The sequence below is a fragment of the Urocitellus parryii genome, chromosome 4, assembly GCF_045843805.1.
Source record: "Urocitellus parryii isolate mUroPar1 chromosome 4, mUroPar1.hap1, whole genome shotgun sequence".
Taxonomy (NCBI): domain Eukaryota; kingdom Metazoa; phylum Chordata; class Mammalia; order Rodentia; family Sciuridae; genus Urocitellus; species Urocitellus parryii.
The window spans coordinates 156108924-156134159 of NC_135534.1; positions in this window are offsets into that span (position 1 = coordinate 156108924).

The following is a 25236-nucleotide window of genomic DNA, read 5'->3' on the forward strand; positions in this document are numbered from 1 at the left end:
TACAGTGTGTTGGGACCTAGCCTTGCCATATGGCTTCTAAATGTGCAACCAAGAGCCTGCAAGCATTTATGAATGTACTGAATAAATCAAACACACACACATGCACACACACACACACACACACACTTTAATTTGTATATGTTTTAAGCTATTTAGTTTTTTCGAGCACATGGAAAAAAATTGAGTCAGTAAAAAGTGTTCAGTCTGCAATTTGCTTTTTATTTATTGCCAAAATGAGTACAACACCAACAACAATGAAATGGTAGAGCCCTGCTATCCTGCTTTGAGAGTTGCTTTTTTGCACAAGAAGCATTTTCCGGAGTTGCTTTGAATAGGTCCTTAGACACCACTTCAGAGTTAATGCTGCTGAGATGCAGGGGTTTACAGTGTAGACTAAATGTCCATGCATTTTGCTTAATATTAAAAAGATCTTGTGTATGTTTAGCCAGAGAGTAGTACTTGTGTTCAAAGTTCAGATTTTTATTATATTATATTTTATTTTATTCCCAGCTCAAGCAGGGATCTAAAGTGTGTGGTGGCATATCTTGGACCTGTATCACCTAAGAGGGGCTGCCTGATGAGATTTTGATATCACATAAGCCTGGCAGTACCACCAAGGATTGCCACCTTGCTGATGCAAGCCTGCTCTTGGATTTTTCAAAGTATCTCCAGTTTTAAATATGCACTTTAAACTGCAGGTGGTTATTCCCTATTGGTTAACTATGGAAGTTTGCGTTCTGTCATTCCCTACTTGGAACAACATAAACAGCTCAGTGTCAGGTTTTGGAATGAGAGGAAATAAAGGAATGCAGTAAGAACTTCTGATGGCACATCTGCTCCTGGAACTGAAGATAGGTCAGTTCCCACATACGCAAATTCTACTAAGGCAAATCTGTCATCACATGAAATAGAGCAATACTGATACAGTAAGGATCACAAGGAAAGAAAAATCTTAGAAGAATATTTTGGTGGGAAATGTCAATGGATAGAGATAAACAATATTTTCATAAGTTTTGTAGAATTTTAGATTAGAATCTCTGAGAATTTGCTATGTAATAAAACTTAAGAGAGAATACTAAGTAGCTGTTATTTTTTAATGGACTATTACACAATTTGATTTGCTTTTCCGACTTACTTAAAGGGGTAATGGTACTATTTATAGAATTCTGGAAGTGAGAAATTTAAGAGATTTAAGATGGGATCTACAAGGGCTATTTGTAAAGGTTCAAGTTTTGTCCAAAGGTGGAGAATTTCATTTTTGTATTGTAAACATCCTCATGTATTCAGTATCTATATCTATATTATTTCTATATCTCTGTATTACACATATCTGTATATATGTTATACTATCTTTTTACTTTAAAATGCTTAGTAAGGAACTATAATTTCAAACCCGTAGTTTACAAAATGATGCACAATTCCACCAGAATATCAGAATAAAATTGTCTCAGGAGACTTTTTTTGGAATTAGAATAGTCTTTGAAGAAAATTCCCAAGTTTATCATAACAAATAGAAATAAAAACCTCAGCTAGAGGGAGATTCAACTCTCTGGTAAATTAGCTAGTCAGTTAAATCAGCTAGTAAATTAATTTTGTATTCTCTAATAATTAGCTTTGTTAATCTTGGGTCATAAGAGACTTGCTATTCATGGAATCACAAGCAGCATTTATTGTTAAACACTCATGTCTGTGGAATCTAATCCAGAAATAGACTCTATGTTAAAGTATGGCCAAATTTGCTTAAGGTGGGTGGGAGGATGGAGGAGATCATGAGATGTTTCATTTTCTGGAATAGTGTTATGTGTCTCAACGGTCTCCTAATGGCTGCAGTAAAAAGCCGTGGCAGAGACCCACCTTTGGCACCCAGTCTCTCTGACTCTCACATCTATTTAGTCCCCACATCACCCCTTGAATTCAGTACAGCTGGTGGCTGGTTTTGATTAAGAACTATGGCATTAAGAGCAATAGTAACAGTGAATCACTGCTGATACTGAACTACCTTTTCCTGTAGAAGGGAGAGATAATTATTTGTCCTGAGATTTTTTTTCCCTTTCTTCAAGGAAAATCAGTGTAATTCCTCCAAAGTCATCATGCTTAACAGTCCTGTCCCCAAACAAGGATTGCTCTTTTTTCATTTTCCTCATGTTTTCTGAGATTTTTCACTGCTGTTACTCTGGTCTTCATATCCTGTTTTCCTGCTTCCACTTAGACATGCCAATTAAAGAAAGATATGGTTTATTTTAAAAACATGGTGCTGGTACTGACTGTAAAAAGAACTCTTAAACAGGCTTGAACTCTTCATCAGGATTAGCTGAATGTAGTATGTAAATCCCATATTGAATGGTGACCTTGTAAAGTCTCCAACAAGTAGGGCTGTATTGAGCTTTGTAGCTGCTTTAATGACCCAAACCTGCTCTTTTCTTGGGTATCACCAATCCTGGGTCAAGCTATATAAGGAACAAAATACTCACTAAAAAGTGTTGGAAAGAATGTTCTAATGTGGTGGTTCCTAAAATGTGGTCCCTCAAACCAGCAGTATCAATATCACTTGTGGGAAATGCACTTTTTCAGGCTCCTGACAAACTTGGGGTGGGACCCAGCACTCTATTTTAGCAAGCTCTTCAGATTTGTGCAATGCATGTGGACGTTGGGGAACCACTGTCTAGCACATCAGCAGGTGTTCTGTTGGCACCTGTTGTTGTAAGCCTGCTTTAACTGCACTTAGGAAGTTGTAGCCTCCTTGATTTTTATGAACGTTGAGTGGATAGATAAGTCAATGGCAAAAAGTCCCAATGTATTTTTACAATGTAATGCTACCCTGATAATTAGTTCTCTCTCTCTCTCTCTCTCTCTCTCTCTCTCTCTCTCTCACACACACACACACACACTTTGTAGATACTGTTCTTATTTTTCATCAAACACCACTGCAGAAATTGAGAATATTGTAATGGACAATAGACTAAGCCCCTAATGTAATGCTATTTATAATCTACTAGGGGAGAACTTCAAGCCTATGAGCAAGTGATATTACCACATAAAGTGGTAGTAAGGGGGTTAGAAGGTTAGGGGATGACAGGGTAGGAATGGAGCTATTTTGGATAATGTAGATGGGGAAGTGTAGATAACTCCTGAACCTTGTCTCATGTCTTCTCAGCCCTCTTTCCCATTTCATCATTTTCTTCAGCAGCCAGATTCATATAAACATCATCATATACCACAATTGTATCCCTAGGCTCTTCCCAGGGGATTCCTGCCCCGCTGAGTGTTTTTCCCCATGGTACATCCACACACTCACTTGGTCAAGGAGGACTATATGCCATTGGGAAAACCTTGAGGAATCAGAGAGAGGGGCTGGTGAATACTGTCCTCTTTCTCATTTGGGCAGACAATTCTGGGGACCATTCCATGTACTTCCCAGAAAGAACTCTATTCCTTGGATCAATTCTGCCTAGAAATTCACTTGGATTCAGGTCTTTTTCTCAGGCTCTGATTTGGGGAAAGTCAGTACCCCAACTACAAGGAAACATGAGGGAGAAAGGCATGCAGATACCTGGAAGTGTGTTCCAGACAAAAACAAACGCTGAGAGGTAGGAATTGAATTTTCTGTCATGTTCAAAGATCAGCACGCAGGCCAGGGTAGCATGGTTGGGGTGAGCATAGAGGAGAGAATGAGAGTGGTAGGAGACGTGGCACAAGATGAAGCAGGTGCTGGATCACATAGGGCCTGGAAGGCCATTGAAAGGACATTGGTTTTAGTTGAATCAAAGGGAAGACATGGGGATTTTTGAGTAGAGGTTGTATCTGTATCTGAAAGATGGTTTTAAAGAATCATCCCAATTCCTCTTTCATAATGGACTTTAATGGGGGGCAAGTGTAGAGTAAGTAGGACATTTTGGAGCTTTTGGCAGTAATTCAGACAACGTAGACTATGATGGTAGCAATAGACATAATAATCAGATGGAACTTGCCCGTGGATGGAATGTGGGTGAAAGAGGGGAAAGAAGGATAACTCCAGAAGTTTTGGTTTGAATAACTGGAACAAATGGAGTTGCCTATGATAATTCTTCAAAGAGGATTACTGATAATAATTGAGGAAGTCCTATTTTGAGAAACAGACGCTTCCAAATTATTTTTTTTCTGGTTTTTCTTTTTTTTTTTTTTTAGTAATAACTTGGATAGCTGGACATTCTCAGCCTATAAACCACACAGGGATGCTATCCAGAATCAAATAAGTCTTCATCTTTTCCTAAGACTAGCAAAATCAGCATAATGTAGGCTTGTTCTCAAGTAATATAGTAGCTTTAATGATAATCATTTATTGCATCAACCACTCTTCATTAATTATTATTGTTAAACCTGAAAGTTAGGTGTGTTTATCTTTATTTTATAGATGATAAAACTGGCAAAGGGTGTGACTGAATAACTTCCCTAAGGGCTCACTGCCTTACAAAGGCAGATCTGAGATCCAAACCCACATCTTCCTAACTCAACTTGCTTTTGCTGTTGATCACTGTATTTCCTCCCCTCCCCATCTTGAATCATAATGACTTGCCAACATTAATTCCTAAATCTCTGCCAGCCAATGTGACACCTTCTTCCTCTCCTCCTTCTCCTCCTCCTTCTCCTTTTCCTCCTCCCTTTTCTTTTTCTCTCTCTTTTAACAACACAGAAGTGTAGTTCTCTCTTATGGAAAAGTGAAATACAAGAACATTAGAATGATAACAGAGCTTCACATGAAGCCTAAATTTTTTCTGTCTTCTTGTTCCAGTAATTCTTTTAAAATCTCTTTCCTTTTATTTTCTCTGTAAAAGAAAATTTTGACCAGACCTTCTGGGTACGCTTAGCATGAGGTCAAAACTGTACACCCATGCAGTTAACTGTATGCCAGTACAGTTAACTACTCCACATTAATTTTCTCTCACCATTTTCATTTGTCCCTTTATCACTTATCTTTACACTCTTCTAAGACCATTTTCTCTTTGCTCATCTCCTGAGTCTTCCAATTAAAGATCTGAATACTAAAAGTAAAATAATTTTTGAGATGATGCAAAAAACTCTAAAAATGATAAAACATATACCGATTGACACCATGAATAGTTTTCTTTAACTTAATTTCCTCCCTTTCCCCCTAATATTTGCAATGTACATCAGTTTCCCTCATCTAGTAGTGTAGCCACTTTGCTGTATATTTGTGCCACTCAGAAGGCTGGGGTAAGTCCTTGGGGTGGGCTGGATACCCAAAGTTATCTAATCACCAGGAAACATAATACAGAGGGAGAATTCAAGTTTTAGTCAAGGAGAAGGACCCAAGCTATAGTCGGGAAGCAAGATGAAGTTCAGGCCTAAAGAATGTAGTGAGGTTATAAACAGGATATTATGTAATGAGGTTATAAGCCAGAAGGATCAGAAACACATGGGTTTAGTGTGTAGAGGTTACGACAAGTGGCTCAGGACAGATTGTGTCTGATCAGAGGGTATTGGTAACTTGTTTTTATATGATGCCAGCTGCTTGGTACAAGTATAGATTTAGTGGATTAAACGGCTGGAAACCAGACCTTCTTCCTAAGTAGGGGGAGTTTAGGAACTAGAGGCTAATAGCTTAACTGTTCATCATCCAATTAGCCAGGGTCAACTCTGACAGCTATTTCTGTGTGAATATCTTCACCCTGTTGATCCATTCATTCTTGCACGGACATCAGTATTCTCAGACATGCACCAAGCCCATGTTTTGTATCAAGTTGGGAATAGAATTGGAAATAGAAAGATGAACAGACATTGTCCTTGCTCTGAAGGAAGTTTTGGTTTCATTTGGAGACAGATTTAAAGAAAATAATGAATATAAATGGCATTATACTCTACTCACAGGGCTTACCATGAGGGCCAATGGAAGCACACAGAATCACTGTCCCAAGTCAGAGATGGCTTCACAGAGGAGATTGTATTTGCACTGATTTTGAAGCATTGGTTGGAGTTTGCTGGACAGAGAGACAATATAGAAGAAGTGAACAGATTCAGGGAGCAGGTTTTCTCAACTGGGAAAACACCTGCAGATGCTGAGGAATGATCAAGCATGCTGTGTCAGGAGATTGCAAAGAAATGGTCAAGTACATGCGATGGGTGAGAGGAGTTAGCCAAAGCCGAGTTTGGGTAAGTTGGGAACCATGAGAGCTGAAAGGAGCTTGTACTCTATACCATGAAGATGGGATTCTTTTTTTAGGTAGATAATGATAAGTCTTTGGGTAATCATCATAATTAAATATTTGAGAAAGTCTTTTGCCAGCAGTTGTGGACATTTACGCTGTTCTTCACAGTCTTTAAATAAATAAGCAACTACTAAGTAGAGGGGTAAGAACCAGAGAACTCTGAAGTGGCACTATAAATTCAAGCAAGAGCAGAGGATCCCACTTTCACTGAGAAATTTAGAATATTCTAGGACAAATAGTTACAAGTCATATCAGCAGTAGTACTTCTCCTAGGCTCTGTTTGAGCCTATATTGTTTGAAAGTATCATTATAAATCATTTTTTTTTCTGTTTTAAGGAAACTATTTTCAGATAATTTAAATAAATTAATTTCTTTTCTACAAGACTCTAGCATTTTGTTTGGAAAGACCTGTTTTAAAACTCATTTTTTTTTTTAATTTTTGGTACTGATTTTTGATGAGTCAGAAAAATTACTTCTTTGCCCAAAAGAGGCATTCTCTGAGGGAAGCTTTCTCTCTGGACATGGGTCACAGAGTCTCTTGCCCAAAGTACCCAGGGTGAGCCATAATTCCTGACTCTATTAGTTAAGTGTTTTTCTTAGGGTGAAAGTGCTAGGTGTGTTTACCCCCATTTTCCTTAGGGGAGTGTAAATATCACTCTCAATTCTTTCTACATTAGCTTTAATTGAAGAAGAAAGTAAAGCAACATTCACTGGGGAACAGCCTGAGCGGCTATATTTCTAAAAATAGTATGTGCTTAAGGGTACGATTCGTTGAATTCTCTGAAGGAAATTACTGCCTGTAGCCCTTATGGCTGAGATCAAAGATCATGTAGGTTGGAGACAGCGTCTTACATGTCCTTTTGTGGCCAGATCCTTGCACTGGGCCTAATTCATCTCAGGATTGCAAAAATGTTAGCCATTACTGAGAGCAATGGGAAATTGCCAGAGATGGAGAAGGACTCTGCTTCCCAGTGCTTTGGAACTTTTATGGCCCAGACTTGGGGGCCCATCCCAGACTTCCAGATGAATTAATATTTCTAGGGCATAGGGCAAAGGGCCTGATGATTTGCATAGACAGGAAGTGTTTCAAGTGAATCTTCTTAATCAGGCAAGTTTGGGAAAACCAGGCTTAATTTATCTGAATTTATATGAGATATAAATTCCCAGGGATGAGTGGGAGAAGATATTTCAAGTTTTTTTTTTTTTTTTTAAAGATGTTGTTTCTACCATCATTCCCTCCTAGCGACTTGAGTTGTGGTTCAAGGACCCTTAGTTCTGGCTTTGTCTTGGAGTCAGTTAAAAATGTCAAGATCCGTCTTAGTCCAATGAAATAGAATCTTCATTTTAACCAATCTCAAGTGATTTTTGCACAGGAACATTTGAGGCGCATTGATCTAGAGCAGGAATCAACAAATTATGGCCAACAGGCCAAATCTGGCTTGTTCTTGTCAGTGAGGTTTTACTGGAACACTGTCCCATCCATTTATTTATACATAGTCTATGGCTGCTTTTGTGCTACAGCAGAGGAATGGAATGTTTATGACAGAGACCACATGGCCTACAAAGCCTAAAATATTTACTATCTAACCTTTTCAGTATAGACTTTTCAGTTTCTGATCTAGAGTACATAAACTGCTTGAATTTGCAAATAATACCATATAATAATAAGTGCAGTAAAAATTGACTTCAACTATAATGTTTTATTACATCACCACTATCTCATTTTTACCCTTTTCATTGTCCCTAAGTTCAAGGTGTGAGTACTCATTGAGAAATCACTTGTCTACAATATCTAACTATGTTGTACCCATCCCAAACACCTTCATCTATTCCCTCTTCCAGTGAAAGCTAAATTTTAACAGAGCAGTTAAAGCTTTCCTGCATGTCAATCTCACTTCTATTCTCCTCTCCATGCCTCTTGTCAAACATATAGTTGCCTATTTGTAAATATCACCATTATTTTATTGTTCAAAATCCAGACAAACAACTCTTTATCCATAAAGCCTTTCTATTTCTCCACCAAATATTTGATGGACGACTAGTGCTGGACTCTCTTGGGCAATGGCTACTTTGTAACTACCTTATCTCCACCAGAAAAATAGTTTTAATAGCTGAAATTATATTTTTAAAGTTCTGTAATTTCAAGTGAGTTGAATTCATACACAGTCATTTTCAGTATCAGGAGGATTATGGATTCCAAAATCCATGATGCATATAACTTATGCACATATCCCATTTATTTTAAATAATATCTAGGTTATGTATAATGGCTAATGCAATGTAAATTGTTGTACTGTATTGTTTAGGAAGTAATGACAACAAAAAAGCCTGTATAAAATCAGTACAAATGCAATCTTTTTTCCTTACTTGACCCATGGTTGTTTGGATGAGAATCCTGTGGATACAGAGGGCTATTATAGATGATATATTTTGTATCTATATAAATTAAATACAATTTTTTTGTATCTCAAAGTGACTAGATCCCATCCAGCCTCAAGTGAGCAGGGTACAACAGTAAAGGAGGGTAAGTTCCAGGAGCCAGGTCAAATAGGCAGGGGCTATTCCTATGGCAATTGTAGCAGATACTGTTGGTGTTTGTTGGTGTTTGACTGTATCCTTGAACAACTCCAGGTAACCCTAAAGTAATGTGGGACAGAAAACAGTGAACAAATACTCCAGCTTCTGTTATATGAGATAGTCCCTAAATGCTTATGTGTGAGAATTTTCAGAGGTAAAATAATTAGATTATGAGAGTTTTAACCTGATTAGTGGATTAATCCACTCATGTGGATTAACTCTATGGATTAACTATAGTCAGGTAGGGTGAGACTGGAAGACAAAGATCACTGGAGGCATGCACTAGAATTTATATTTTGTCCCTGGTGAGGAGAGTTCTCTTTGTGCTTCTTGGCAGTCATGACATGAGCTGCTTTCCTCCACCACAACCTTTCACCATGATGTTCTGTCCCACCTCAGGCCCAGAGTTATGGAGTTAGCCAACCATGAACTGAACCTATGAAACTGTGATATTGTTGGATCTTTTAATCACAGTGGCTCGATATTGACTAGAACAGCTTCCTTCCTTCTTGAAGATACAATTCTGATCAAATCAGTGTTCCATTCAATCTTTCAGAGCTCAGAGGCATAGAGCTGTAACCCTCTCATTAAAGACCATGTAGTGTTTGTTCTCTCTTTCCTGTCTCACTTCTCTACTCCCACAATACTTCCTAGGATCAATTTCCTAATAAGCTGTTTATATCTAAGTCCTTCTCTCAAAAATCACTCCATTTGTTTTTAGAAGAACCAGATTGTGACAGGCAACCTCTGAGATGGCCCCAACCATCGCTGCTTTCTGGTACTCATGTTCTCATGTAGAATAGAAGTGTGACTTGGTGACTTTCTTCTAATGAATGTAATACAGCAGAAATGGAGATGCGTCACCTCTAAGCTTAGATTATGAAAAAATGGTGGTGCCTGTCTAGGGAACACTTTCTCCTTCTCTGTGGATGGCTCAGTCTAGGGAAGAGAGCAGCTATGTTGTGAGGCAGCTCTGTGGTAAGTTTAGGGCAGTGAGCTTAGTAGCAAATCTTTTGAGGTTGCTCAGAAGCATAATCATTCCTATTTGAACCTTGAGGCAATTGACCTGAGCTGACAACTTGATTGCAGCCTCATGAAAGACCCTCACCGGAAACACTCAGCTACACTGTTCTTGATTTCTGACCTATGATAACTACGAGATAAAAAAAAAATCTGTTGTTTTGAGCAGCTAGGTTATTGTCATAATGCAATAGATAACTAGTGTACAAATTAAGACACTTGTATAAATCAGTATTATTGGAATTTCAGTTGGAAACTCTCCAACTCTTTTGACAAAGTTATGTTCCTATGCCTTGTGCACTCAGGGCACCTTGTAAATCTTCCTTAATGTGTAAGACTCTTGCATTCTTTTACTTAAAAAGTTACCTTCCTAACAAGACAGTGAGCTCTATGAAGATTGCCTCTTTCTTGTGAACTCTACATTCCCTGTGCTCCTAAGAATTATTTATTGAAAGTAAAGGCATTAGTTAGATTGATTTTATATGTAATTAGTAGATACTCAGCTATTAGTTTAATTAATAAAATGTCAGAAGAAGGATCTGTAGATTTGACTGGATCTTGGAGATCAAAAGATGTTAGTAGAATTCTATCATCTGGTCTTTGTGTTGTTCTTTTTCTTTGTTATCTCCTTTTATTCTTCTCTCCTTTTCTCCATCCTGTGGATCTTCTTTATAAACCTCATCTGCAAGCCAACTCTCCTAGTAAAAGGACTTCTGGGATACTCAGATCGAAATCCTCACAGCTGAACAAATCCATCTGAAAGAAAGCTTTTCAGAGGTTTAGAAAATGCCCTGGGTTTGAACCTTTCTGCATTAACTTGGGCAACAAGGCCATCCATGAGCCAGTCACCATGTCCAAGAGAATGTAATGCACAAACTGCTGAGGCCTAGGTCCAAGGTCCACTCAGACATGTGAAGAACAGGCAGCCCCTTCAACCTAAGGGTTGTGTTCTCAGCAAAAAGGGTGGTGAATGCTGGACATAAATCCAAACAGACATAAAAATAAGTAAACAAAACTTAAAACAAAAACAACTAGGCATCCCCATACAGTGAGGATCAGAAATACAATTGAGAAGATATAATATCATAGAAGGAAGGCAGTAATATGAGTAGAATATAGACAGCAAGATGCTAAGAAAGATATGAGCAATTAAAGAGAGGAGGGCAGGGTTATAAGGTATGCAAGGACGATTGTGATGAAGAGAGAAAGCTGAAGGATTTCTTCTGCATCTCCCTACCCACATCCTTCTACAATCCCTCTGCTCTCATGCATTCTTGGGCTTAATGATGATGAAAGGAAGCTTAAAAAAACTGTCTGGGGATAGACAGAAGAGGATATTTGTATGTAGGGGTTTTGTGAGTATATGTTTCTTTTTCCAGAATTTGACCATTCACAAAACTCTTGTGAAGAGTCACTGTTGTTATCTGTGAAAATTGGCTCATCAATAATTTATTTTCAATTTATTAACTAAACAACTAATATAAACCCTAAGAGTGATGGAATGATACCAATCCAGACACACCCTAGCACTAGATGCAAAACAAAAGTTGCAGAATACACATTTGGGACTCAATATGTCAGCAACTTTTCCAGGACCCACGAAAAGGCATTAACTTGAAGAGTTATTCAATTTGGGATTAGCAGATGTTGAGCATCTGCATGCTATTCACACCCTTATTATCCTGGACATAATTAACTTGTGTTACTTCATCTGAGAATCATCACCCTGACAAAGCAGTTTCCGAGGGAGATGGTGGAGACCAAGGACAGGACACTATAATGGCCTTTTGGGGATGACCTTAAAAAATGGGAATAATACTAAAAGGCATTTTATGCTTCTTATATTTCTGCACAGTCCCCCTCAGAATGCATCTGGACTCTGCCTGCAGAAATATTGATTCTTCTCAATCCTCTCTCAACATTGCTTTCTCTCTCTTTGGTCTGTTCCTTGCTCTAATCTAATCTAAGCTTTCTCAACTTCAGCACTATTGACTTTTTGCATGGGGTAACCCATTGCTTTGGGGAACTGTTTTGTTCATTGTGAGATGTTCAGCAACATCACTGACCTCTGCCAGCTGGATGCCAGTAGCACCTTCAGGCATCTACTGGTTCTTATGACTCTGGTTGAGAACTATTGGACACTACTCTATACTTTTCCGAGCTGAAAAATCCCTTTTTGTGACTTTAATGATCATCCTTGCTAATGGTTCCAACACTTGTGTCCTTGTCCCTAGTACTTCTCCAATATGAGATCTCTTGACTATTCCTATCACATTCATAAATGAACATATCAAAAACGGAATTTACTTCTTTCTTCAAATCTCCTCCTCTTTCTTCTCTTTCTGTCTCAGTCATAGGTAAACTTTCCCTTTTCTCTTTAAAATTAGAAATTCCTTGGTTATTCTCTGATTCTTTTGATAATATACTTTCAAGAAGACTCAGCTTTTGTGGGATCTAAAACATACAATTTGAGGGATCTTCTTTAAAAAATATTACCAATTTATAAATTAGAAACAGGTTTTTTGAAAAGAGCTGTTACAAATGAGGAGACTTGAGCCTAAATTTTGTTAGTTTCATAGTTAATCCAAATCTGTATTTATTATCTTAAAAAATAAAGATGATTTACTCATGTAAAGCTTTTATTTTTTAGTGAAAAGGTCGAGCTTTCCATCAAAATTGGGGAAAATTTTACCTAATAAACAACATTTTTTGTACAATTTCTATCTTGTATCACAGATATTACACATTTTTTCTTCATTTAATTTTTCTTGCTACATATAAGGAAGAAATTGATAAACTATTGTTGTTAACAGCATGACTTGAGACGTCAACTGGCCTCAAACAGATTTATAGTTCTAGGACTTACCATCCATTTGAACAAATCAACCAGTTAGAGTTTTGGTTTCCTCATCTATGAAATGTAAATGAAGCACTGACTTCATTGAATTATGTATGGATTAAATTTGTAAGTATGTGTTAAACACTCAAGAGTAGTACCTGTTGCAGTGTATTATAAGTGTTAGCTATTGCTAATTTGCTGGAAACTGAGGCTGAGAATATAACTAATCCAAGGACATACAGTTAAGACTGGGGAAAAGAGAAACTGGAACACTATGAGCTCAGACGTTTTCCACCACACCAGATCTGCAGAGCAACCTTCATGGGTTTTGGTGAGGATTAAATATGTCATTATTGGCTCAATTGCTTTATAAATTCCTGTATCAACACACAGAGATTATACTCTGTGGGGAAAACAACCCAAACTAGAAACTAAACGGGGTGTTGTTTTAAATAAAAAGATTGGAATTAGGAGTAAATTTAATAAGGAAAGTGCAAACCTTATACTTAATACTACAAAATCTTTTTGACAAAATTTAAGAAGACACAAATAAATGCAAAGACATTCTGTATTCATGGAGTAGAAGACCTAAATTGCTATAGGGACAGACACATTGGTCTACAGATTTAATGCAATCCCTATCAAAGTCCTTGCTGTTTTCTTTGCAGATATCAATAAGTTGGTTCTAACGTTCATATGGATATAGAAAGGATCCACAATAGCCACAATCATGTTGAAAAATAAGGAATAAAGTTGGAAAAGTCACACTTCTTAATTTTATAACTTACTACAAATCTCCAGCAACATTTTTTTTTTTTTTTTTGAGGGGGACCAGGGATTGAACGCAAGTGCTTAGTCACAGAGTCACATCCCTAGCCCTTTTTAAAATATATTTTGTTAGAGACAGGGTCACACTAAGTTGCTTAGAGCCTCAATAAGTTGCTGAGGCTGGCTTTGAACTCACAATCTTCCTGCCTCAGCCCCCCCAAGACACTGGGATTTCAGGCACTTGCCACCATACTGGGCCAAATCCACAGCAATCTTTACCACTTTGTACTGACATAAAGGAAAAACAGAGATCATTAAAGAAGAATTGGGAATCTAGAAATAACTCCTCACCAAAAAATTCCCTGGCCATTTCACACTAATGTGTGGTTCTCAGTGGCTTATACAGAGGTGTCTCAGGAAGCCCACTGAGCAGCTGTGTCCCTTTGTGGAGCAACTACCTTGTCTTTACCTGTCCTGCTTCTTGGCCTCACTTTACTTCTTCCTCACTTTGGCTGCCTTGCTCCAACTAAATTGAGTCTCAGTAGAGCATTAGTACTTAAACATGTTCCACCTTCTGTTTTCTAAAAATATGGGCTACGACAAGAATGTCAGTGTTCGTGCAGCTATCAGTAAAGTAGCATTCTAGTTCCAGTTCTTTTCCTGTTGATTACAGGTGCGACTTCTTCGAGAGGTAGGAAGAGTAGAATTTGGGACTCAAACCTCATCTTGAACTTCTAACCCATTATCTATGCTTCTTTCCTCTGGTGACAAGAACATTTCACAGGGATTTCTGGTTTACTGTTTATTTCAAAATCATTTTGCATACATTTCTACTTTGGGGGATACCTTTAATATTTTATGGAGGAAACCAATTCACTTAACTCACCAATTTACTTAATTCACTAAACATTTTGTGCAACCTATAGTGCAAATATATTTAAAATTAGATAAAGTCTAGTTTCTATCTTCTTGGAAATCTCAATGAATTGGTGAAAATAGATATACTTCAATCCAAAGGGAATGAGGCATTGTTTAGTGGAGAAATAAATATGAAAGAATGAGCATATGGGATTAATTCCAAGTGGTAAAATACATTTGTAGAGTAGTTTCTATTTGGTTAAGTATTGCAAATGCATATGAATGCAAAAGATAAAATTAGTGGAGATGGGCAATATAGACATATAATGAATAAATGTAGTAGAAAAGAAACTCTAGAGTGGAATCAAGGAGAGACATAGGATTTGTGTATGTGTTATGGGGCAAAGGTCAGATTTAAGATAGTGAATGAATATTAGAAAATCCAACATCTAGATCATGGAGAGCCGTGACTTCCAGGCTGGGGATTTGGAATTAATTAGGATGAATTTACAAAACATTGAGATGTTTAAAAAAGGTGGTGATGTGATGTCTGGTATCTCAGCTTTATAAAGGTAATCCATTGTGTGAAGAATCGGAGAGGGAAGAGTCTGCAGATGAAAACAATGGAGACCCAAAGGCAGCGATTATTCAGGTGACATGAATTTACCTCAGTTCAGGGCTAATGCCAAGGTATGAGTTAACACAAGGAGAAATAAGAATATTTTAAAAATTAGTTTGAATTTGGGCAAATTTTGGCTGAATTAATTAGATAGTGGTCTTAATTCAATCTCATTGTGAGGAAGCTAAGATACATTTGACTCCAATGACTATCCTGTTGATCTACTTTGCAGTATTTGTTACTCTGCATTTGTTCTGTCCTCCAAGAGGCCTCATTACATTATAGGAGGGTGACACCCCAGAAATCTGCTGTTAAGAATTTTGTGGGGGATAGGTGTGGGGGAATGAATTCAGGGGCACTCAACCACTGATCTGCATCCCCAGCCCTATTTTGTATTTTATTTAGAGACAGGGTCTCACTGTGTTGCTTGCCTCGCTTTTACTGAGGCTGGCTTTGAACCATCGATCCTCCTGACTTCTGAACTGCAAGGAATACAGGTGTGCACCTCCACACCCAACAAGAATTTTTAAAAGTATTTTGAGTTACTTTTTCTTCCCTTCATGGCTAAGAATTTATCTATCTATCTATCTAGTCATATGTATATCTGTTTTGAAGCTTATAGTTCTCCTAAATACTTTTGTAGCCCTTTCTCCAAAGAAACCTCTTTTTCTAGAAATAATTCACTTTAATTTTATTATAGAATTAAAAAAATTGTACAAATATAAACAGAATTGAACAATGTTCCATGAATAATTAGTTATCTAGTTTGTAAAACTACCTACTCATGGCCAATTTTTGAAGCAAATCCTAGACATAAATCATCGTGTTCCATTAGGGATGATTTTTATATATGGCTTTAAAAGATAAGAACTCTTTGAAATATATGTAAAATACAGAAACAGCTAAAATTACCAAGTTTCTTAAAATAATCAAACATTCAGTGTTTAAATGCCTTATTTGTTCTAATTTTAATAGTCTGTTTTATTCAAGATCCAAATAAGGTCCACACATTGTGATTAGATGATATCTTTTAAATTACTTTTAAATCTATGAACTTCCCTTCTATATCACTGTTTTCTTCTTTCCTTGTAAGCAAACAGAAAACATGCCATCCTTTAGAATCTGCTCCCTGTGTGGATCTTGTGAAATACTGCTCTGTGCTATCACCTTGTATGCCTGACTATCCTATGTATTTCTTCCAATTTGGTACTTGAACTCACAGCAGTAACTTCTATAGGGGGTGATTTTGCCCCCAGATCTTCTTTTCCCATTTGGCAATGCCAGGAGACATTTTTGGTTTTCATAACATGAAAATTTTATCTGTATCCAGTAAATTGAGGCCAGAGATGCTGCTAAATATCTGAAAATATAAGGAAAAATTGTGGGAACATCTCCTATAAGCAAATAATTATCTGGCCTCGAAAGTGTTGAGGATGAGAGACCATGATCCAGAGGCTTCATCTGATTCAGCTCCACATTTTGGGGCCAAGACTACTGTAGTGGTATTGTTTATTCTGGTTGTTAGTGACAGAAGTGATTCTGGATGGAGTCACCACCTAGAATCCCTAATTCATTAGGAGTTGCAAAAGGGTAATATTCTCACTGTAGCATTCCTTCTTCATTTGTTAGCTGGAAAACTCTTATAAAGAGAAACTTCCCCTCATCTACTCTTTGATTAACCAGAAAGATGATTTAAAGTATTAAGGTCTATTAAATATCTATCCAGTGGGTCAAATTCAGCCAGAAGGCTGCATATGTTTTCTTTTGAAGCACTTAGACTCAGATCCAAAGTGGAACCATGTACACAATGTCAAGATTAATTGGTTAGAATACACAAGCCTTTCCTTTTTGTCTTCCTAGACAATCTATTAGAATATTTCTACTGAGATTTTTTTTCCCTCAGTAACTTTATCTGTATTTAAAGTTAATGAGCTTTTTCAATTAAGGCTACAGATATTTAGCCTTTGGATAGTATTTGGATGAATCAGGGTGTATCTAATTACACTGGGTAAATTCTTAAGAGGCTGAGGAGATTCTTTATTCAGAACAAGCACATATTAAGTTAGAGTCACGTAGTAGACATTGGTCCAACCTGTGTAGAAACCAAATTTGCAAAAGGAGCCTCCAGATGTAGCTGAGAGTTTGAGAAATATAAGCAACGGAAAGCATAGAAATTATTCTTTTTGACCAAAATATGGTGACTGTAGAACTAGAAGACAAAAGAGGTATTCTAGGAGTTGAGTGCTCACAAAGCAGCCCTGGTGTGTTTTTCGGGGGGGTGGGGGGCTCTCATTCACTGACTTATCCTTGGCCTAACTTAAGGCATAGTTAGAATCAGATGTTCAAGTGAAGTCAGGAATTTGTTCCAGAATGAGGTTTTTCAAAGGTTTGGCTAGGACTGAGTTTCTTCCTTGTGCCTTCCACTGTGGCTGGGATGGTTGAAGACTATGATGGACCAGACCTGCAGCTTGTGGCCACTTCTAGAGCCATCAATATCTTCAGCTCAAAAAAAAAATAAATTAAAAAAAAAAAATATATATATATATATATATATATATATATATATCTCCTCCAGAACCATGTGACTGAGAGGGGAAGAGGCCCCAACCAGTGTTCCAGGCAGTCAGGTAAAACAGATGTCCTCTCTGCTTAGGTTTGGGGTTGTTGACTCCTGACTCCACCATGTCTTTCTGTCTACTTCATTTTTATTTGTCTTTATCAATCTCCTTTATGAAGAGTATCTGAAAAAAAAAAGGTGCTCAACAAAATCACTTTTTTTCTTTTTTTTTTTTTTTTTACTGAAGATTTGGGCCTGCATCTTTTAGCTTGCCAATCATCTCCTACACATTAACTTCAGTAAATTAGCCTTCAGGCAGTGACAGTTGTTGAAATTACAATTGTGTGATCCTTCTCTGAGAATTTCAGTCATGACTGGATCTCTCTTTCAAGAAGATTGATCTATTTCAATAATTACAGCATATCATTTAGGACAAAGTGGGTGGGGGTGTCTTTCTGTTTGTGTGTGTGCGCACGTGTGTTTCATTAAATATTAGAGGAGAAATTTAAACTTCCTTTCTATCTAAAAGGGAACTGCAGGAAATTCTTGACTTTTGTACTTTATTAATGGTATTATTTTAATTATTTTCATTAGTGGGGATATTAGAGAAGGTATTTCTAGCAGCTAAAAGGAAATAGAAAACAAAGCAATTTGAGGCATGAATTAATCTGTGGTGGGGGGGCAGGTGGAGGGGATTTTAAGATTTTAAAATATTTTGTCTAAACCAGCAAGCATTTACTAAAGTTTCCCTGGGGATAGAAATCAGGATTCATATGATAAGAAAAGCTTACAGAAATAAATCTTTGTTTAGGGCTAGAGATACAGTTCAGTGGTAGAGCAGTTGTCTAGCATCCATGAGGCCTGGTGTTCAATCCCCAGTGCTATAAAATAAATAAATCAGTAAAATACAGGGTCTTATTGATCATATATGATGCTGCCTGTGAAAACCTGTCATATGTGAGTTAGTTTGCCTTCCCTCTAAAAGGTCTTGAGAATTTAGGGCAGGATCTGGGAACATTATTCCTTCATGCCGTTTCTCAAGCTGTGCACACACAAGTGTATAATTCTCAAATACTGCAGGACATAATCAAGTGAGGTCACAGTTAACTGGGAGGAATAGTTATCAATTTTCTGTGCATTCAAAGCTTTGTATTTTAAATTAATTCCATAATATGCCCCTATATCCAACAGAGGAAGTGTTACAATACATATCCTGGAGTGTGTGGGAATTAAATTGATTACATGTGCTAAATACAGAAGAGTATATAAAGGAAAATTATATATTTAAATGACTAAGATGATACTTTACTCAACTTATTGAGTGGGCACTCAATGGATGGTAACTATTATTATCATATGAAAACCATATAAAAATAAAAATATACTTTAGTCTTTGTGTCCAAATAAAGTTATCCCACAATTTTCCCAGTAATAAATCATTAAGCTGTCCAATCTTCACTACTAGTTTTAGCTTTTGCCACTGGCTTGAAATTCCTTATTCTTATGTTAATTTCCTTAGGGTAACAATGAACAGCTTACTAACTTTAATGGAAGCACCCTTTATACCTGTGATGGTCATTAACTAATCATACTTTAAATGTTCTGAACTCGGCATCATTCATAAATATTATTTCTGAGTCTTGTTTATGGAAGCTTCTCTCACATTTTTCGTATGCTGCTTTGACTGAAAAGTCACAGTTAAGTCTAGAAAGATTTACTTCCAGTTCAGTGTTCTGGAAGGATTTTTTTCACCGTTAGTGTGATTCCATCTCTTTGTCTCCTCACAGGGAGAGAACATCAGTGACTTGAGTCACACGTGACACCTTGTAGAAAAATGCAAGTGTGTTGTACTAGATGGTATTATGTATAGCCTGCATCCTTCTAGTACAAATAGTGCTACTCATTCCCCAGCTGCTGGGAGTATGGCTGCGAATGACTTACAACCAAGTAAGGCCCTAGGCTCTTTACTGAAAGGGGCAAAGTTTTGCTCTCTTCCTTGGGGTCACTCATTCAGGAACATCTCTGACGAATCATCCCCACTTCAACATTCCTGGGGGCCAGTCCAAGTCTCTGCTGGAACCGCATCATAGTTCAACTTGTCCTAATGCCCAGTCCTGCTTTCCTTCCTGCCTTTCATGTGTTGTTACCAAGAGCATTCCTCAATAAACGTCTTACATTCAAATCTCCATCCTAAAGTCTGTTTCCAGGGCTCCCGACCTCCAAAAGTTGGTGCCAGCAGTGTTCCTGAGAAGCAGAAGAAAATGAGATTTTGGAGCTGGATCTGTGTCCGTCTGGCTGGCAATGAGAACCTGTCACTGGGGATAGGTGCAATACTGGGATATGGTAACAAGAGAATGTTTAAAGCTTTCAAAAGCGGTAAACTGGAAGGGATGCTATGGAAGGAAATGCACTGGCACCAGATAAGTTAGATGTGTGGTAGAGAGAAAAGGTAGTTCTTATAAGAGCTAAGAAATTGGATGGCTGTTGCTCGGCAATCAATGCATTGGAAAAATATAATAAATTCCTGTGGCTGGTTAATCACAAATTTAAGTCTAAATGTGAAAACCAGAGGGCTTCTTTGGCAGCATATAAAGAGACTCTCATTTCCTGCAACTAGAGGACAGAAAAAGCTGAAGACCAGGCCCAAGTACTTCACTGACCTTTTTCTCATAAGTTTCCCCAGGAAAAAAGATGAACCAGAATCCTGGTAAAGCTGACCCCAAATAGAGCAAATTTTATTATGTGAAACAAAGAACTTAGGTGATAAAGAGGTGACATTCACCATAGTGAGGTTTGGCCCCTTCAAGGACCCTCACTCTTTAGCCACCTGGAATGGTCCTGCTGATGGCTTTAGGCGAGGCCCTTCTCCAGTATTGCTAGAAGCTAACAGGAACTTCACCCAGATTTATGCCTTTTCCCAGAGGGTGGTTCCTGAAAGTGTAGAAAGACAAGTTTTGTGACTGCCCCAACAAACAAATGAACAAACAAGAACAACAACAACGAAAAAAACAAAATCAAAGAAGCTCCCTCTTGGATTAAGTATGGAAAGTGTCATCTGGAGGGCCACTTTTCTTTGAATAGGTTACATCATTCTGTTCTGTCCTGGATGCCATATTTTCATAGAGGCATAAACAAGTAATGAAAGTGTATAAGCATAATTCTGACCAGAGCTTTTAAAAGCTATTTTAAAACAATGGAACTCTTTTTTCCCGCCAGAGCAATTTCTATTGTCCAGAGTACCCACATATAAGAAGGCTGAGAATGGAGTTGCTCTAGTTGAAGATTTCCTTTCCCCTCCTTATAGTAGTTCAGAAATTTAGGTCCTCCCGTTCTTCTCTCCCTCCCTTACTCTTTTAAAGTGGCTTCTGGTACAAGTTGTAGGAATCCCTTGGGCTCCTCAGAACAATATTTTGCAAGTCAATGGTCAAAAGAATACATGGTAAGGGGGACTAGGGTTTTGGCTCAGTGGTAGAGTACTTGCCTAGCACATGTCAGGCATTGGGTTCCATCCTCAGCACCACATAAAAATAAATAAAATAAAGGAATTGTGTCCATCTACAATTTAAAAAAAATAAAAATAAAAAAAAGAATACATGGTAAGGGTGCTACAGAGTGACTGAAACGCTGGTGGGGTATTGAAATTAGTGATTGATTTCTCTGGTTTTTGAATGTGTACTACTCTTTTTTATCTTCTTGGCTTTTTACTCTCTACCTACCAATTCTTACTCAGCCTCTCTTTGGCAACCCTTTAATCTTTTAGTATCAAAATTTTATGACTAAAATTTTGTTTCTGACATCTCCATTTCAACAAAAATAATGATAATGCTAACCAAATTTGCTACCTATTCTTTGATTCATTTTGAATTTAAATAGATATCATAAATATCCATGGCAGTTGCTAATGAAAATGTGATATCAATTTCTGTCAGAGATCTCACTTTTTATAAATGATCAGTTTGGGTATAGACTGGTTAAGTAACTTGTCTGTCACATAATTCAATGACAGAGCTGGGTGGGAATATAAATCTTATTCTCTCAATCAAAATTTTCTAGCGTACCATTTTGATTCCCATAGAAAATGAATTTGAGACTCTGAGCAATGCTTCTCCACCCCATTATATAAATAATAACAAAGTAAAGGTAATCTTGGAAAGAAAAAACAAGACTCAGACCAAAGTCCTCACCATCTACTCTCTTCCATTTGAGTAGTACTCTTTTGTATGAACATTCTGGAAAATGAGTATACAAACCCACATGGGCTGTTCAGAGATTTTGCAGGGACAGAAAAAACATAAATTCTTGCCCTTCTCCTGAGATTTGGAGGGAGGGAGTAGGTTGGGTTGGCTACAGGAAGGCCTAATAGCCATAAATTCCTGAAATCTTATTTCCAAGATGGTAAATAATGATGAAAGTATGGCAGGGTTGAAACTAAAGGATCATGCCTGGTCTCAGTAAAGGGAGGGAGAAGAAGGGAGAGCTTTGGTTCTAGAGCAGAGGAGGACTAACTCTGATCCAGTCTTGTTCCTTAGGAGGGTTGGTGTGAACAAAGAGTAGAGTGTACAATGGACTTGTGCAACTGGGTCTCAGGCTACTGATGAATGGATTCTCTTCAGTGAGCCGGCCATAGGGAAAGTCTTCCCCTGAGGACTTCAAAATGCACAGAAGAGGTCTCCAGTCAGGTCTTCTTGCTAAGGCCCAATGCCAAGAGTTTGCAGCCACATCTTAAGAACAACCTAGAGGTCCCCACCAGAAGCTCTTTAGTTTTTGGCCATTTCTAATCAGCACTTCCCCCAAAGCAACAAGAGTTCCCACAGCCTACTTTTTCCACTGGAGAGAATAGAGCCCCATAGTTTCCAATGGGCTTTACCTAAGATAGCCACAATTCCACGGGCAGCTCGTTCTCCACTGATACTGGCTCACAAGGCATTGTCACTGGAAACCTTCACACCTCTACTATTCTGGGGCATCTTCATATTCTGCGTGGATAGTTGGCTTCCTCCATTTTGCTGAGTAATCCCCATGGTCAGGTATTACAGGAGAGCAAACATCACCTTGATCGCTTTTAAAACATATGGGATAACTTCCCCTCAGCCACTCTCCTTGGATATGATTAGAAAAGACTATGTTCTATTCCGCAACCAGCAACCTTCAGCCACTGGAAGCACATGGAGAGATGACTGAAGTGGACCCTAACCCTCCCTCTCTCACTCACTGGGAAACATTTGGAAATCTCTGGTCATGTAATGGGAGAACATGGAGGATTTTGGTGGACTATCCCAGACTACATGACATGCTTGGCCAGGCGAACCAGGTCTGAATATGTGATTTACATCCTAAGCCATAAAAATGGAGTACTTTAGCTAGACTTGCATTCTATCTCTTCACTGACTTGCACATCCTAAATATTTCCCATATTGTTACATGTTTTTTTTTGTATTTGTTTATTGAATGGTCACCATAATTACTATTTGATTCAAACATGATGATTCCCTTAGGAGATGTGCAAAAATTTGTTAAGCATTCATTGATTGCTGGACATTTCGGTTTTTTCCAAGGTTTCGTGATTATAAATAATGTTGCAAAAATACGTCCACTGCTTCTTTTCTTATTTTAAGTCATTTCCTTAGTGTGCATTCCCAGGAGTGCGATGACTGAATCAAAGTGTAAACATTTCAGTTGAACAAGTCCAAAGGGGAAGAACTCATTCTATATGCTTGGAAAGTAAACTGTGATTCTGGAAAATACCAAGTCACTTGGGCTAAATCTTTGCACCATTTGCTTTAATAGAAAAGGAAAGTAAACTTTCCTTGTCTCTAACGAAATCCTGTGAATTAATATCAACTACACAGGCCCTACCAACAGGCTGGCCAAACAGACTTTAACTGCGGGCCTGCGATACAGCACAACAGAAATTATCTCGCCCTTGGGTTCAGTACAACATCCAATTGCATTATCATTTTCCCAGTAAATAGCGCTTACCATCCCTAACTACAGCTGTGTGAAACCAACAGTGTCCACTTGGCAATGAATCACATACCAGAGTGTTACTCAATTATTATCCAGAAATAAAAACTAAATCATTTCTCCTGGCTAACTGAGTGTAAGGTACTTTTTATTTACCAACGGGTAAATTCATTCCCCCTAAGCAAGCTTTGGCTCTATCCATAGTTTTCTGATAAGGGAGGGTATTTTGATGGCCACCAAATATAAGTGTACTCACAAAACCCTCTCTCCCAATGCCCTGTTCCCCTGGTGCTGGCATTCAGAATGTATTCCTGGAGCATCACCTCAAGGCACATTCCATGCTCACTTTACCATCTCCCTAAGGGAAGCATATTTCACAATAGTTACACTACAGTGATATTTGTTTCACTTCAAGAAAAATTTATTGAGTGTGTATGCTGCAAGGCATATGGAAAGAATATGGGCTTGAGTATCATGCCGACTTGCTGTGTATCCAAAGAAATTTACGTAATTTTTCTAAATTCCAATGTCTCCATCTATTAAATGAAATGGACGATTCCTCCTTCACAAAGTAATGTTGAGGCATCAATAATAAAAATGAGAAAAGTGCCCTGTATACAATAGGCACTTGATAAATGCTAATTCTTTTTTCATGGGGTCTAAAATGAAAGACGTGATTCCTTCCCCGAGAGTCCACAGAATGGCAGACTAGTGCAGACAGAGTTCTGGGGCCAGGCTGCAACAAATACCACCATAGGGAAACAAAGTTTGGAGGTCAAGGTCAAGGAAGAGATGTGTAAATCATGGCCTAGATAAGAGGGTGATGCAAAAGAGTGAAAAGAAGGCCCAGCTTTTACCAAGCACCCTAACTTCTTTGAGAGCAAGTTTCCTCATTGGAATGAAAAGGTGAACTAATATTACCTCCTTATAGAGTTTACCCAAAAATATAAAAAGGGGATCATGTATGGGATTCTTTCTGTAACATAACATCCTGTGCACATGTTATATTTTTTAATAATGATAATTCAAAATTAACTATCTGGGAACCTCTATGAAGTGGTGGGATATGAAAGAGACCTTATAGAATGAGTTGGGTGGTGACCATATTTTAGAATTGGCTGAGGGCTCAGCTTAATGAAAGATTCATGGAAAAGAAAATGAACCCTGAGGTGAGTGATTTAAATGGAAATAATAGTTCAACGTGAGTTAGGTCCACATGGGAAAGACTTTGGATGGATGGCTAACTGAGCACATATTTGCAGTTTATTTGACATCATGGGAAGCTCTTGAAGTTTTTAAAATCAGAAAAAACATCACTTTAATTTCATAAATAAATTTTAGAAAAGAATCCTCACAAGTAGTATAGGTAGTATAGATGCAAATTCTCACAGAAGAATAGGAAATTTATAAGAATTCTGCTTCACTCATCCCAGAATCATCAATTCAATTAGAGATTAGTTTTCACACATACCAGGGAAGCCTAAATAATGTATGCATCCTAATCTCCAGAATGTGTGACTATGTTCCCACAGACATATAGCAGGTACAGTACGGTGGTGCACTCTTGTAATCCCAGTGGCTCCTGAGGCTGAAGCAGGAGGATCATAAGTTCATAAGTTAAAGTCAGCCTCTGCAACTTAGCAAGACTCTATCTCAAAATAAATAAATAAATATTAAAAAAAAGAACTAGGTATGTGGCTCAGTGGTTAGGTGCCCCAGGTTCAATTTCTGGTATATATATATATATATGAGCAGGGGTAAATTGCTAGTGTAATTAGGGTCTTAGGATGGAAATGTTATCCTGTGGTAGCCAGGTGGGCCCAGTATAATC